The sequence below is a fragment of the Dermacentor andersoni genome, chromosome 6 (genome assembly GCF_023375885.2).
Source record: "Dermacentor andersoni chromosome 6, qqDerAnde1_hic_scaffold, whole genome shotgun sequence".
NCBI classification, from domain to species: Eukaryota; Metazoa; Arthropoda; class Arachnida; order Ixodida; family Ixodidae; genus Dermacentor; species Dermacentor andersoni.
Window position 1 is genome coordinate 160,529,833 of NC_092819.1, and position 16,751 is coordinate 160,546,583.

General features: G+C 50.1%; 1 long non-coding RNA gene across 1 annotated transcript in view; it reads left to right on the plus strand.

The window, feature by feature from the left end:
- The first annotated feature begins 1,139 nt into the window (after positions 1-1,139).
- Positions 1,140-16,751, plus strand: part of LOC129382715 (uncharacterized) — a 73,174-nt gene continuing 57,562 nt past the window's right edge. The window contains exon 1 of the long non-coding RNA XR_008610762.2: positions 1,140-1,544. This is a non-coding gene — a long non-coding RNA (uncharacterized lncRNA). The remainder of the gene's footprint in view (positions 1,545-16,751) is intronic.

Here is a 16,751-nt window from a genome sequence, read left to right on the forward strand (position 1 = left end):
CCCCGAGCTCAGAGGTAGAGGACAAGCGCGCAAGCCGAACGTGCGACTCGCTCTCGGAGGAGGAAATGGCAGATGTGAAACCATAGAGTTTCTCACTACATTACCTAGAGGGAAATCTGGCGCTGTTGCGCCGTGGTATGTAAGGTCCCTCTATGGTATGCATGGGAATGCCGGTATATTGTGGATTCGGTTTGGCATCGTTCTCGTAAAGACAGGACTCTTACCTTGAAGACGCGCTTGGCAAGTACCGTTCCATCTGTCACAATGATTCATTTTCTACTAGAACAGCACGTGAAAAGCTGTTTTAGCTTTATTATTACGCGAAAACATGTTTTGTTTAACTATGAGAACTTGTTATTGTGTGTACGACTACATGTTACGTAAAAAGTATCAGCGGGCCGTTAAAGTTGGAGGACAGACGACAAGGTTCGCGCTCACTTTGAAACAGTTGGTCGTCTGTTCTTGCTTTTCTTCGCTTGGTCATGCATCGTGGGTGAGTAAAGATGTAATAGGCGTGAATGGAAGCATTTTATGAAGATTTTACTTTGAGAACGGGTTATTTGCGTAGCCATATCCACGTTTTAGACGAAGCTTTTTACCACACCAGCCAACACGAGCCTCGCAGACACATATACCGTCATTCCCATGACGGCACGGTGCCCTCTTAAGAAACTCCCATAGACGGTGGCGCCAGATTACCCTCTAGGTGTTATAGTGAGAAACTCTATGTGTGAAACCACGTGACTACCGCCAACGTCCAATGTTTCGCCTATCAAAAGCTCCCGGCGCTGCCGAGAAAACCGGCGGACGCGCCGGCGGCACGAGCGTTCGTCGAGACGCCAGCATGCAGTGGCCTAGGTTGCCTAGGTTACGGTGGGCAGTCGCCAACAGCAGCGACGCGGCGTTGCGATGACGTTTCAATCTTGACGACTGCTCCGACGACAGGGCTCGGAGCGCCTCAGAGCGCTCGAAGATGGAGGAGAGCAATCGAGAAGAACCAGCCGAACGCAGGGCGCACACCCTCTTTCAACCAGCCGAAGACAACGCCGCTCGCGAGAGCGCTCCAGAGCGCTCAGAGGCGACCAGCCGAAGATGGCATAAGGCTCAGGCGTGCGTCGCTTGCTGAGGCGCACATTTCGTTGCCGCGCCGAACGCTGCGTTGCTCGACGCTCACCGCGTCCAATGCGGGGCGCGTAGTCGCTGCGCCATAGCCCATTGTCTTACACCCCTTGGCGGGTCGACGGGAACGCTGTCACGTTCCACTCTCGAAGGCGAAGCAGAGCAACGCATGAGTTGTTTCTTCGTCTAGCCGAACCAAATATAGCCAAGCAACAGCAGTTCACCACGCTAAACTGTGGTTCAACAACTAAAATAAAGGCTAGTATGCTTCGCATCCTGGGCTTAACCTTAGCTAAGCCATAGGTATTTTTTTTCTCACTGAAGGACTTTGACATTCTTGAAAAATCCGTGCAGGTTTGCGGCAGCCAGGTCAAGTAACAGCGTATACCACGGAGCCAACAACCTCTTCGCAGGGGACAGAACAGGTGAGTCACATGCATCTTCCTCTGTTTGGTCAGGGCAGTCCCACCACGCATATGCGCGCCGTATGAAACACCTGTACTTGCATTTGCTCTAAAGGCACATTAATCGGCTGGTATCCGCTTTTTTCATGGTGTTCTTGTAGGAACGCGGCAATTGGAGAGATACCATTTCTTTTTTATATATGTTTTTGTAACGACTAGTTGCTATAGGTTAGTATGCCCGAGTTTGTGAGTGGATTAGAGCATTGATGGGTGAGGGTGAATTCCGGAAGGCGCGTCCTGGGGGGCATTTTCAGTTGATAATCTACTGTTGTTTACACGAGATTTAAACGGTTGAAATACAAAGAAAACGGTTCGTCAACTGCTTCTGAAATTTACATACTGTGAAAAAATTTGTCGACATCGAGAGCGGTCTTTTCCGTTATGCATGGTATATGTTGTTGGCCTAGTTGCAAGACCAAAGACACCGTTCCTGCAGCGTTTACTTTGAGCTTGCGTAAATCTAGCGGTACTTGTCAGTCCAAAGGAGTTTCACGACATCTTGTTGTTGAGTTTGGCCGCAATAATTTTGCACACGAAGCTCTTATAGGCTATTGACTAGCTTAGTCTCTTGTCGGAAGCATCGGTCTAAACCAGCGGCGCTAGCTTTTTTTTATTATGACGTTAATTAGCTACACTACTTTGCTTCACACTGGTGAAAGATAGGAACGCTAGGTTTTAGTATAAACTTTTCTAGTTTTAGGGCTAACATTTGCTTCGCGTTCTTTCATATATTAGGACAGTGGGCGTTCTTATGACTTTTCCATAATACACAGGGAGTCATCATTTGCATGATTCGTACGGGTTTTAGTGCCCAACAGGCACCAAAATGTGTATTTGCATACCACATTGGTGCTCCTACGTTTGAGGACGCATACAGTACCATTATATTTTATTTTTATGACGAACTGGGACAAGTGTAGCGCTATATTATGTATGCATGTGCCGATGCCCGTGCACGGTTTTGGCCATCTACCTTTCTTAATCCTCTTGGAAGTGTTGAGGCCTTCGAAACCTGGCGGTACCGCTAAAATGTGGCCATCGGACTACGCGGGCAGTAAAAGCAGCAGTTGAACGAACAGATTTCGAGCTGTTTGTGGCGTTCGTTTCAATGATGTTCAGTGAAAACGTCGCCGCTGAGTTTCTGGATAAATATATATATATATATATATATATATATATATATATATATATAAGCGACCCGAGAGCTCCATGGGGGTGCCGTGACAGCGTCGTGATGTGCAGGGATATGTCACTAAACAAGACGTGGGTCGCAATAGACAGACATCTGGCTTGAACGAGACAATTGTGGCGTCAGTAGTAAGCGATGTCCCCTTACCTTGAACCTACCTTCAGGTATCGAGGAACTTAGCGGTATATATATATATATATATATACATACATATATATATACATACATATATATATATATATATATATATATATATATATATATATATATATAACGCCCAATGGGCTCTAGGCATTCAAAATTCTGCCTTTTGGTTTGTGTTCCGCCCCAGCCACGTTCCAAAGACTACTGGATACTGTTCTCTCAGACCTTAAGTGGAAGACTTGCTTAGTCTACCTAGACGATGTCATTGTTTATTCTGCCACATTTGATGAACATCTCAGACGGCTACGGTCGGTTCTTCAAGCCATACGGTCGGCTTGACTTACCTTAAAACATGAAAAGTGCTACTTTGGCTACGAAGAACTACAGTTTTTGGGCCACGTAGTAAGTCACACAGGTGTGAGACCTGATCCTGAAAAAATTGCAGCCGTGGCAAAGTTTTCAAGGCCTGCAGACAAAAAGGCAGTGAGACGCTTCCTGAGGCTATGCGCATATTACCGGCGATTTATTGCGGGTATTTCATCCATCGGCCTCACCCCTCGCCTGCTTAACCAAAGAAGATGTCCTGTTTGTGTGGGACGAGGAGCAGGAGGCGGCATTTAACGACTTGCAGCACCGTCTAAAAACTCCGCCTGTTCTTGCACACTTTGACGTGGATGCGCCGACAATGATTCACACCGATGCGAGCAACGTTGGTCTTGGCGCCGTCCTTGTTCAGCGGCAAGACGGCGCTGAGCGAGTCATCGCTTACGCGAGTAGAACATTGTCACGTGCCGAGTCGAACCACTGAGAAGGAATGCTAGGCTGTAGTATGGGCAGTTACCAAGTTCCGCCCGTACATATACGGCCGTCCATTTCAAGTTATAAGTGACCACCATTCTCTCTGTTGGTTGACCAACATGAAAGATCCATCTGCACGTTTGGCACGCTGGAGCCTACGGCTTCAAGAGTACGACATGACAGTGGTCTATAAATCGGGAAGGCAGCACTTAGACGCTGACTGCCTTTCCAGATCGCCGATCGAGTCGTCAGGCGGAGATGATGACGAATCCGCACGCTCTTTAGGAGTTGCTGATGCGGCCACCATCTCTATACAACAGCAAGAGGACCAGGAGCTCGCGTCACAAATTGATTTCACAAACACAAACAAGCTCAGATTGTTCTCAACGCACCTGTCGTCATTCTGCCTGCGCAACAGTGTTCTTTTTAGGAGGAACTTCTCTTCAACAGGGAAAAGATATCTACTAGTCGTCCCTAAAACTCTGCGCAATGAAATGTTGCAGGCCTGTCACGATGAAGCTACCTCAGGTCACTTAGGCTACACAAGAACAATATCACGGATCAAAGAGAAGTATTACTGCCCACGGCTCGCAGCACAGGTGAAGCACTACGTTCGAACGTGCCTTGACTGTCAGCGACGAAAAGTGCCACCTACGAAACCTGCCGGACTATTGCATCCCGTTCCAGTGCCGGAAACGCCGTTTGCACAAATTGGGATGGACCTTTTGGGCCCATTCCCAATATCTGCTGCGGGAAATAAGTGGAATATAGACGCAACAGATTACCTCACGCGATATGCTGAAACCAAGGCACTTCCTAGCAGCAAAGCAGCCGAGGCCGCACAGTTCTGCATCGAAAAAGTCGTCCTGAGGCATGGTGCTCCAGCGGTCATCGTAACTGACAGGGGAACCGCGTTCACGGCTGAACTTTTTCGAACTGTACTCACCCTCAGTGGCACGGCACACAGAAGGACGACGGCCTATCACCCGCAAAGCAATGGACTTACGGAGCGCCTCAACAAGACTCTCGCAGACATGTTGTGCATGTGTGTCGATGTGGAACACAAGAACTGGGACGAAATATTACCCTACGTAACGTTTGCTTATAATACGGCTCGGCAAGAAACAACAAGAATGACGCCATTCAGTCTCCTCCACGGTCGCGAAGTGACTAGAATGCTGGATGCTAAGCTTCCTCATGATTCCAGCGATCCCGAGACAGACGCCGCAGATTTTGCAGAGCGCGCCGAAGAAGCAAGACAGCTCGCGCGCGTTCGCATAGCTAGCCAGCAAGACCGTGATGCCCGACGTTACAATCAGCGCCATCGATGCGTCGTCTACCAGCCCGGCCAAAGAGTCTGGGTTTGGGCTCCAGTACGCCGCCGAGGCCTCGCGGAGAAACTTATGCGCCGATACTTCGGACCGTACAAGGTTCTGCGACGCCTTAGCGACGTCAACTATGAAGTTCCTGACAGCCCATCCTGCTCGAGGTGCCGTCAGGACCTGCTTGAGACTGTGCACGTGGTGCGCATGAAACCTTATTTTTCTGATTGACATGGACACACTCTGGTTTGCTGGACACCGAATGCTACCCGCCGAGCATCGGGACGACGCTCCTTTTGGAAGGGGGCAAATGCCACGACGCCATCTGTGCTCAACCACGTTGACGATGAAGACGACGACCTCGTGGGTGCAGGCGAGGCACTACAGAAGAAGAAGCCTGGATTGAACGCTTGCCCTAATTCTCTCAGTTAAATACCGCTCACCGCTCTTGTCTCCAGTGAGCCGTGGCAATATATATATATATATATATATATATATATATATATATGTATATATGTAAACGAGAACAAAGGGGGTTAACCGAGGGGCCCGATTTTTATAAGTCATATCATGAGAAGCCAACAAACACTGACACCAAGGACAACATAGGGTAAATTACTTGTGCTTAATAAATAAATGACTTGTGCTTCATAACTTGGTGTCAGTGTTTGTTGGCTTCTCACGATATGACTTATATGTATATATATATATATATATATATATATATATATATATATATATATATATATATGCGTCTGCGTGTGTAAGACATTCCCGCAGGCACGTTCAAGAAATTTCAAAAATTGCCTATGTCAGATGGCACAGTTTTAGTCCGTTACCTGGTGTACTCGCTTAGCCGTATATTACTTGCACAAAAAATTGACATTCATAGTAATCTCATTACCACAAGTTTTCAATTAAATTTCGAACCAATTAACATAAGGCACATATTGCAATTAACAAATGTTAGCGCGTGAGACTGCAAGACATATCCACTTGAAGAAAGAATTGTGCGGACGGCACCATTTACGAGATATGCGCCGTCAAAGTTGCGGCAAAAATGCACTGTAGTTCATTATGCAAAAAAGAGGTGAGGCGTGCAGACAGGACATAAGACTAGAGAAGTGGACAACACGGGGAGACAACACGTGTTGTCCACTTCTCTACTCTTGTGTCCTGTCTGCCCGCCTCACCTCTTTTTTGCATAATGAATCCTTACCAAGTAGCTCAGCTTTCTGTCGTTCTACACTGTAGTTCCACTTACTTTCTTAACGAAACGGCCTTTTACGCGCTGAAGCACAAATGTAACTGCAAGGCCAATGCACTTATCCGCAAGGTTAGGGAATTACATCTCGAAACTGATGTCATCTGGGAACTCGTTCCTAGTGGATCCGCCTTGCGAACTCCCCGGCTATCATTGTAAATTGCGTTATATGACTTATAAACGTGATACGCAAGATCCACAAGAAAAGGAGAAAAGAGGACAGGACAGAGCCCAGAATACCAACATTTTTTTTCAAGATACGACGGAAAGTCGTTATATAGGCAACCTAATCGCATGCATTCAGTGTCCAGCGCATATGAGAGTATGCCTTAAAGGTATACAAAGAATGGAGCCTTAAGGCGAAGGAAAGGAAGAAGAAGTCAGTGTAAGTTATCACGTACGTCCACAATATCTCCCGCGATGTGAAGAAAGTGGCTAGCAGGTACGGCGTGAACGTGGTGCTTTCAGCGCCTTGCCGGTTAGGGCAGATTTTCTCGCTGATGCCGAAATATAAAAAAATGTGAGTGCGCGAAGCAACATTTTTCACGAATTGTGCATGCGCTGTTGTTTACGGTATTTCTTTATCTTGTGGGGGTGTGCACGTTGGGCAAACGAGGCGCTGCGTCAATGATGACACGCGAGAGCACCGTCTGGCTGCAAGGAGTAGCGATGGTTGCCATTTAGATGTCCATTGCGGGAGTTGCGGCTGCGCACCGCATTTCCACCAAATCGCGGTCATGGCAAAAGCACGCTATTAGACGGAAAGGGAAATTATTGAAGCTTTCTTCATCAGGCAACAGAGGGACAAGTGGGCAGGCAAGCCTTCGATTTTACACTCAGACAGGAAGGTCGCTTTTTTCGATAGCCACATATCAGTTTTATTCTTTTTCATTACTTTGGTGATGTAGTTTTCACCAATATCTGCTCTACTGTTACTAGTGTCAGTTATTGTTGACTTTGCATATGCTTTTCGTGAAGTGGTGTTGTTTGTTTCCTTCTTTTCGTTTTTACTGCGTACTCGGTTGTCCTTCTTATTTTTTTGGTTTATTTCGGTTTTGCTGTTGATCTCTTTTAAAATTGCCTTGAGGATGAAGTATTTCCTGCTATATTAAAAATTATTTTCGCCAGTGAAAGATAGCGTGCAGAGCTTGTGTTGATAGTGGCAATTTCATTGTCCAGGTTTTACACATCCGGGTGGCGCATGTTATTAGAATGCCTATACAAAGGCTTTCTGTACTGTCCACATTTTTTTTCTTGTGCAACTTTCGCAGAACCTTTATAATTCAAGTATGAACGAACTAGCCCGCAAGAGAGTATTATTGCAAAATGCGCCTAAGGTGATTAGGTGAATACTTAGTGAATTTCTGCTCATTATTCGATTATCCATTTAAATATACATATATATATATATATATCATAAGAAGCCAACAAACACTGACACCTAGGACAACATAGGGGAAATTACTTGTGCTTAATAAATGAAATAAAGAAACGATAAATTAATGGAAATTAAAGTGGATGAAAAAACAACTTGCCGCTCACAACCTTCGCATGCGAACCCACAACCTTCGCATGCGAAGGTTGTGGGTTCGGTTCTCACCTGCGGCAAGTTGTTTTTTCATCCACTTTAATTTCCATTAATTTATCGTTTCTTTATTTCATTTATTAAGCACAAGTAAATTCCCCTATGTTGTCCTTGGTGTCAGTGTTTGTTGGCTTCTTATGATATGACTAATAAAAATCGGGCCCCTCGGTTAACCCCCTTTCTTCTCTATTATATATATATATATATTTCACAGTATTTCTACTGTGTTCATTGACGTCACGACCACGTGACAATATATATATATATATATATATATATATATATTGTCACGTGATCGTGACGTCAAACAACACAGTAGCAATACTGTGAAAGGCAAACTAGCTTTTATTGGGCGAACCTATGCCCACAAAACAGGCTACACTTAAAGCACAACGAGAGCGGCGAACACAGTCGGCGATCGTCGAAAATCTGATCACCGGGTCAAGCGCGTCGGCTTTTATAGATCAGTCGTCGAATGTTCCAGATTAAACGATGGGACCCGCGTGTCTTCCACAAAGTTCTACACTATTCGCGTCGCGCATACATGCAATCAGATTACAGAAGTTGCGGTGAAAGACAGTGGACGGAACCATCGATAACATTCCAGAAACCTCTTTTAGATGCAGGCGCGTCCTGCGCTGCGCGATAACATTTGTTAGGCGGCCAAACGTGGTCGCCCCATAAAGATAAGTACACGTGTCATTACCCCCCTCTTAAGAAGCATCGACCCGATGCTGCAAACAAACGAAAGTAATAAAATAAAGCACTCTTAGCAAATAAAACAACAAAATAAGGAAGTTCGTCAGCGTCCATAAAAGGGTTTAAGGCGCACCACGTGGACCACTTCAGATCGTGCGCGGCGCCGCTGTGAATGCGAAATACCGTCTGGCACGACCTCATAGTCCAGTGCGCCAATACCTCGGATGACCTTGTAGGGTCCGAAATAGCGTCGCAGTAGTTTCTCACTGAGTCCTCGTCGGCGTATCGGGGTCCATACCCAAACACGGTCGCCGGGCTGGTACTCGACGAAGCGTCGTCGGAGGTTTTAGTGTCGGCTGTCGGTCCTCTGCTGGTTCTTGATCCGCAGGCGGGCGAGCTGTCGGGCTTCTTCGGCGCGCTGGAGATAGGTAGCGACGTCAAGGTTCTCCTCGTCAGTGAAGTGCGGCAGCATGGCCTCGAGCTTCGTCGTCGGGTTCCTGCCGTAGACTTGAACGGCCTGATCTGTGTTGTTTCTTGCACCACCGTGTTGTAAGCGAATGTTACGTACGGCAGGACGGCATCCCATGTCTTGTGTTCGACGTCGACGTACATCGCTAGCATGTCGGCGAGGGTCTTATTCAGCCGCTCCGTAAGACCATTCTTCTGCGGGTGGTAGGCTGTTGTCCTCCTGTGCCTTGTCGGACTGTATTTCAGGATGGCTTGGGTGAGCTCCGCTGTAAAGGCCGTTCCTCTGTCGGTGGTGAGGACTTCTGGCGCGCCATGTCGCAGCAGGATGTTTTCCACAAAGAATTTCGCCGCTTCGGCTGCGCTACCTTTCGGCAGCGCTTTAGTTTCAGCGAAGCGGGTGAGGTAGTCCGTCGCCACGACGATCCACTTATTTCCGGAAGTTGATGTCGGAAACGGTCCCAACAAGTCCATCCCGATCTGTTGAAAAGGTCGGTAAGGAGGCTTGATCGGCTGTAGTAAACCCGCTGGCCTTATGGTGGTGCCTTTCGTCGCTGACAGTCTCGGCATAATTTGACGTAAAGGGCGACATGAAGTCCGGTCATGAATGGTAATTCTTGCCGTGCAGATTCCACTCGGCGTGATGAGGTGTCCTCCGGCGGTCCGAATTTGAGGGCCTTCCCATGCGGTCTTAACTTTCTTCAGCTGGGCGGCGATGTGTCCACTCATTACGGAGTAATCAGCCCCTGTGTCCACTAAGGCGGTATGTGAGTGGCCGTCGAGAAGCACGTCGAGGTCGGTGATTCTTTTTCTGGCGTTGCAGTCAGGTCTTGGCGTCGGATCACGGCTGCGTCGCGTTGACCTGTGGTTCGTACGTGGCGTCGTCAGGTGGTCTTTCGTCAGCGTGTTCTTTCCTGCCAGACTTCGTCGGGACGGCGGTGTGTCGTCGTTATGTCGTCGAGATAGTCTTTTCGGCGTCTTCGTCGGCGGCGGAGGATCTTCGTCAGGTCGACGAACAGCAACCGCACCTCCATCGGTTGCTGCTTTTAGTTTTCCGGATATGGGCTGACGGACCGGCCCCAGGCTGGGCCAGTGTATGGTCGGCGCTGCGGCGACAGGTAGCGGCCTGGTGATGGCGAACGGGACGGTCGTCGAGGACTCCACTGAGTAGCGGCGAGGTAGTCGGCGATGTCACGAGGGCGTTCACCTTCCCTCGGGCGCTGTGCATTGACGGCGAAGCCTCGCAAACCCAGGTCGCGGTATGGGCATCGGCGGTACACATGGCCGGTTTCGCCGCAGTGGTAGCAGAGCGGGCGGTGGTCAGGAGCGCGCCAAACGTCTGTCTTCCTCGGGTAGCTGCGCTGGGCGACGGGTGGGCGTGCTGGCGGCGGCGGCGGTGGTCGACGGAATTGCGGCGTTACAGGGCCCTGGCGCGGTCGTGGAGGGGGAACTTGACGGCGGGCGACGGCGGCGTAGGTCATCGCTTCTGGCTGGGGCTGCGATGATTGTGGTTGTACCTCGGGAACTTCGAACGATCTCTGGACTTCTTCTTTGACAATTTCGGCAATTGAGGCCACTTGAGTTTGCGATGAAGAGAAGATCCTTTGAAGCTCCTCTCGCACGACTGCCCTGATGGTCTCGCGCAGGTCGTCGGTGGCCAGTGACTGAACTTCGGCGTAGTTTGTCAAGTTCATGCGGCGGTTGAATTGCCGGTTCCGCATTTCGAGTGTCTTCTCAATGCTGGTGGCCTCGCGAAGGAACTCTTCTACGGTCTTTGGTGGGTTTCGTATCATTGCACCGTAAGGTTCCTCCTTTACACCACGCATCAGTAGGTGCACTTTCTTCTCCTCGGACATTTCTGGGTCGGCGTGGCGGAAAGGACGGCTCATTTCCTCAGTGAAGATAGCGATCGTCTCATTCGGCAGCTGCGCTCTGGTCTCCAGTAGAGCTTGGGCTCGCTCTTTTCGCACGACGCTTGTAAATATTTGCAGGAAGCTGCTTCGGAAGAGGTCCCACGTCGTCAAGGTGGCTTCTCGATTCTCGAACCGCGTCCTGGCGGCGTCCTCCAATGCGAAATAGACATGTCGTAGCTTGTCGTCGCTTGCCCAGCTGTTAAACGTAGCGACCCTCTCATACGTTTCCAGCCAGCTTTCCGGGTCCTCAAATGTGGAACCGCGGAACGTCGGTGGTTCCCTGGGCTGCTGCAGCACGACTGACGGACCAGGCGCGTCCTGCGCTGCGCGATAACATTTGTTAGGCGGCCAAACGTGGTCGCCCGATAAAGATAAGTACACGTGTCAATATACATATATGAAAGGGGGATTATTGCAGCTCGTACGCGGGATCGTAAGTAGCTCTTGATCGCGAGTCCTAGCCGTTCGCATCAGCAGCCCGAGCTCGGGTCTCGCGCCGCAGCGGTGGCAGTCCGCACAGCGCCACATGCATGTTACCCACCACAATATATATATATATATATTATAATACCGAGACCGATCAAGTTGTCCAGCGCTGTTTATTCCAAAAAAGGCAACGCCCGCAGCTCACGCGCGAAGAAGTCGAAGAAGAGGGAAGATGATGATGGCTATGTACAAATGAAAACGACGAAGTACGTTAATAGTGCTTACACTAACTTCCCCCCGTCATGGAAGCGGCCAGCCTGGCCGCAGATTAGAGATTATCTAAACGGGGAGTGAAGGGCTTCATCCGCGACACGTGAACAATTTCGGCATTCCGGCGGCGCCGGTCAGTGACGGAGTGTACTGGGCGGACGAGATAGTTCACTGCAGATGTTTGCTGCACAACGGTGTATGGACCAATGTAGCGTGGAAGGAACTTCTCACAGAGGCCAGGGGTGCGGACTGGAGTCCAAAGCAGGACTTGGTCTCCTGGGTGAAAACGTAGGTCACGGCGTTTGTTGTCGCAGTAACGCTTGCGCTCAGCTTGGGTAGCTTCTGTGCTTTGCCGGGCGATTTGACGGCAATGTACAACTCGGGCAGCAAAATCTTCTGGAAGCGACGCGTCAGGCGAAGAAGGTGCGAGAAATAGTTCTCTGTCGAATATGGTGGAAGGAGATCGTCCATACACAAGGAAGAAAGGGCTGTAGCCGGTAGTCCGTTGAATAGCAGTATTATATGCGAATGTCACAAAAGGAAGAATTTTATCCCAGTCAGTGTGGTCAGGACGGATGTACATGGCAATCATGTCAGACAGCGTACGGTGGAAGCGCTCAGTAAGGCCATTGGTTTGCGGATGATAAGTAGAAGTAGATTTGTGGACGGTATTAGTGGCTCGAAGAACTTCCTCGAGAACTTGTGAAATGAACGCCTTGCCACGGTCACTGAGAAGAACGCGAGGAGCCCCGTGGCGCAAGACGATGGCGCGCAAGAAAAAGTCGGCGACCTCAGAAGCGGTGCCGGATCGCAGAGGGGCAGTCTCGGCATATCTTGTTAAATGGTCGACCGAAGTGACAATCCAACGGTGACCGGAGGGTGTCAACGGCAAGGGACCATATAAATCAATGCCAACAAATTCAAAAGGTGCGTCCGGGCAAGGGAGAGGTTGTAGTAAACCGGCAGGAGGGGATGTCGAGCGTTTGCGGTGCTGACATGACGCACAAGAGGCAATGTATTTGGCCACCGTTGTGGATAGGCCAGGCCAGAAGCAGCGGGTCTTTATGCGGTCGTAAGTCTTGTGGAAGCCTAAGTGGCCAGCCGATACATCGTCGTGAAGTGCCTCTAATACCCGCAAGCGAAGGCAGCGAGGTAGAACTGGGACCCACCGGTGACCTGTTGGGTGGTAAACGTAGCGGTGTAGCACGCCACCTTGAAGGCGGAATTGTCGAAGTTGGCGTCGCAAGCGGCTGTTGGGTGGTTCGGTGAACCCACTAAGGCGATCCATGAGAGCTCGACAGTAGGAGTCGGCCCGCTGAAGCGAGACGAAATCAGAGCGTGATGAAAGCGTAACTTGGTCCAGGGGCGTTATCGAGAGCTGGTGGGAGGCAAGCGTAGCATCGGAACGACGTGGTTGGGAAGACGACGGCGCGTTACCGGGAGAGAGTGAGAGTGGGCAGCGAGACAATGCGTCTGCATCATGATGGCGTTTTCCAGACTAGTATGTTATAGTGAAGTCATATTCCTGCAATCGCAGTATCCAGCGTCCTAAGCGTCCTGACATGTTTTTCATTGATGACAGCCAACACAGAGCATGATGGTCGGTGACGATGGTGAAGTGGCGGCCGTAAAGGTATGGGCGAAATTTCTGAATCGACCAAACGATAGCCAGGCACTCTTGCTCTGTAATGGTGTAGTTCCGCTCAGCTGGAGAAAGTGTTCGGCTGGCATATGCTATGACTTGCTCTTTAGATTCTGTATTACGTTGCAGAAGTACTGCGCCAATACCTTGTGCGCTTGCGTCAGTATGGAGTATGGTGGGGGCACGATTATCGAAGTGGCGAAGCACTGGTCCAGAAGTAAGATGCCGCTTAAGAGCTTGAAAGGCCGACTCGCAGTCGCTAGTCCACGTGAAAGAGGCACCGGTAACCAGTAGCTTGTGTAGAGGAGCTGCTATTGCTGCGAAGTTGCGTATAAATCTACGAAAATATGACGCCAAGCCGAGGAAACTACGTAGATCTTTCTGTTGCTGGGGGCGAGGAAACTGAAGAACGGCACTAATCTTTTCGGGGTCAGGCTGGATGCCAGCTTTTGAGACGACGTGACCCAATACTTTTATTGTTTTGCTTGCAAATTTGCATTTTTTTGTATTGATTTGGAGACCAGCATTCGCAAGGCACTTGAGAACTTCGTCTAATCGATGAAGATGTTGGCTGAAGTCAGACGAAAAGATGACAATATCGTCCAGATAACAGAGGCATGTCTTCCATTTTAGACCACGAAGGACGTTGTCTATCATGCGCTCAAATGTGGCAGGAGCATTACAAAGGCCAAAAGGCATCACGTTAAATTCATAAAGGCCATCCGGTGTAGCGAATGCGGTCTTTTCTTTGTCAGTCTCGTTCATCGGAATTTGCCAATATCCTGACCGAAGATCAAGGCTGGAGAAATACTCCGCCCCTTGTAGTGTGTCCAAAGCGTCGTCAATTCGAGGTATTGGATATACGTCCTTGCGTGTGATCTTATTGAGCGCTCGATAATCCACGCAAAAGCGAACTGAGCCATCTTTTTTCTTTACCAGGACCACGGGAGACGCCCATGGGCTAGATGAAGGTCGTATTATCTTCCGCGCAAGCATGTCAGCAACCTGTTGTTCAATGACCTTTCGTTCGGACGGCGATACACGATAGGGGCGTCGTCGTATAATAGCGGAACCATCGGTTTCGATGCGGTGTGTAGCCGCAGGAGTTTGGCTCAACACAGGGGAACAGCTATCGAAACAGGCTTTGTGTTTTGCCAAGACCATCATTAGGGCTTCGGACTGCGCGGCTGTTAGGTCAGAACCAAGAACGGCTGGAGGAGGGAAAGAATCATCCAAACCTGAGGTTGGGGCTGGCGATGAAGAAGGGCAAAGCGCGACTAGAGAGATAGGTTGAGTGTCGGCGAGGGTTGCCACAGTCATCCCTTTGGGCAGCATCACAGGATCTGGGGTCGTGTTGCAAGCAGACAGAAGGGCGCGGCCGCGTGAAAACCGGACGAGACAGGTGGCAATGAGAATTCCGCGAGAAGTACAGCGGGAAGAAGGGGCGACTAGGGCGTCTCCGTCGGCGATCTGACTGGATGTTACGGCTACAACGTATTCGTGACCAGGACGCAGGACGTAGTCGGCAGCGATGGTCAAGTTCACGCATGAAAGTGAAGAGTCCGCAACAGGTTCAAGCTCTGTATCCGTGATGTGGAGAACTTCCTCTCTACATGAAATGACGGCTGAAGCAGAATGTAGGAAGTCCCAACCCAGTATAAGTTCATGGATACACGTTGGAAGGATGATAAACTCGATGTGGTGGCGTATGCCGTCGATGAGAACACGAGCAGTACACTGTCCGTCAGGGTGAATGAATGCATTATTAGCACCACGCAAAATAGGTCCAAGATAAGGCGTTTTTACTTTACGGAGCCGCGAACACAGATCACTCCGAAGAACAGAAACGGCGGCACCGGTATCGATGAGAGCTGACGCGGGAACACCTTCGACAGTCACAGAAAGCATGTTGGCCGGGCGAACAGGAGGAATTTTTGAAGACCGATAAGAAGCAGTTTCCCCTCCAAAAACTGCAACAGTTAGTTTTCCGAGTGCTGGTCGACAAAATGGGAAGTGGGGCGAAGCGGTGATGTAGAGCGCCGGTAAGGGGATGGGGAACGACGTCTGGCCGAACGGGAACTATGAGGTAGATTGGGAGCAGCTGGTGGAGACGGAGAACGCTGTTGCGGGGACGAGTACGGTCCGGGTTAGTAGTCGTCTGATCGGCGAGTGCGGTCTCTTTCGTGCTCAGCATAGCCTCGCCTTTCATCCTGCTGGCGCCGGCGACAGAAGCGAGATATATGGCCGCGTATACCGCAGTAAAAACAAACTGGACGAGGTGGACGCCACTGAGGGTACGATGGCGCAGCAAGTGCTCTGGTTCCCATCGAAGCCAAATGGTCATAGGAAGCGCCAGTAGGCACGGAAGGGACGGTAGGGGTGGGTAGCGAAACAACATCCGCGTAGGTAGGTGTGGAGCGCGCTACCGGAGCAAGATGCGTCATGGGTGTAGTCATCGCTGTCAACTCCTGCTTTACGACCTCGCGCAAGTCGAAGGCGGGGGTTGGGGCGCAGGCAGCAGGTGGACGCCTGAGGTCTTGTAGTTGAAGCTCTTCGCGGATGATGGTGCGGATAAGAGCACGTAGATCTGGAGAATGGGGAACCTGAGGATCGCTGCAGTCATGTGGAAGACGAATAGACTGCAGCTCGTCGAGGCGTTGACACGTTGAAGTGATGTCTTGGACAGAAGCCGGATTTTGCACGATTAAGGCGTTGAATGCGACAGGCCCAATGCCTTTTAAGATGTGGCGAACGCGTTCGGCTTCCGTCATGCTAGGATTCGCACGGCGACACAGAGCCAAGACATCCTCTATGTATGAGGTGTAAGACTCTTGGGGAAGTTGGCGCCGCGTTCCCAGCTTCTGTTTGGCGACTTCTGCACGGCCAGACGAGGAAGCGAAGATTTGCCGCAGCTTCGAGGTAAACGTGGACCAATCCGCGATGTCGGATTCGTGGTTGAAATACCAGGTCTTTGCAACACCGGTCAAGTAGAAGGCGACGTGCCTCAATTTCTGGGTGTCGTTCCACTTGTTGCAAGAACTCACGCGGTCGTAGTGGTCGATCCAATCGTCTACGTCATCACCGCGGAGTCCCGCGAAGACAGGGGATCCGCTTTCATGGGTATTTATGTGTAGTAGTAGAACCCTGGGAGTGTTAGCCAGCGCCACCACTCTCAGACCTTAGCGGCGGACGTGGAACGTCCTTTTTGCCGCAGGCGTCACGAGAACGTGATCTTTTTGGGTGAAGGCAACTGGTCAATAAACCCACACATGCTATCTGAAGGCTTCAATGGTGCCGGATTCGAGACCCTCGTTATGGAATAAACGAGAAGAGAGAGTACTAACACTCCCAGGGTTCTACTGGTACTGGATCGCGCTGAGGGCTCGTCACAGTCCAAGAGGGCACCGCAGGCGGGGTCGTCGGTGTGGTAGGGTGAGAGGCGCCGGAAGGG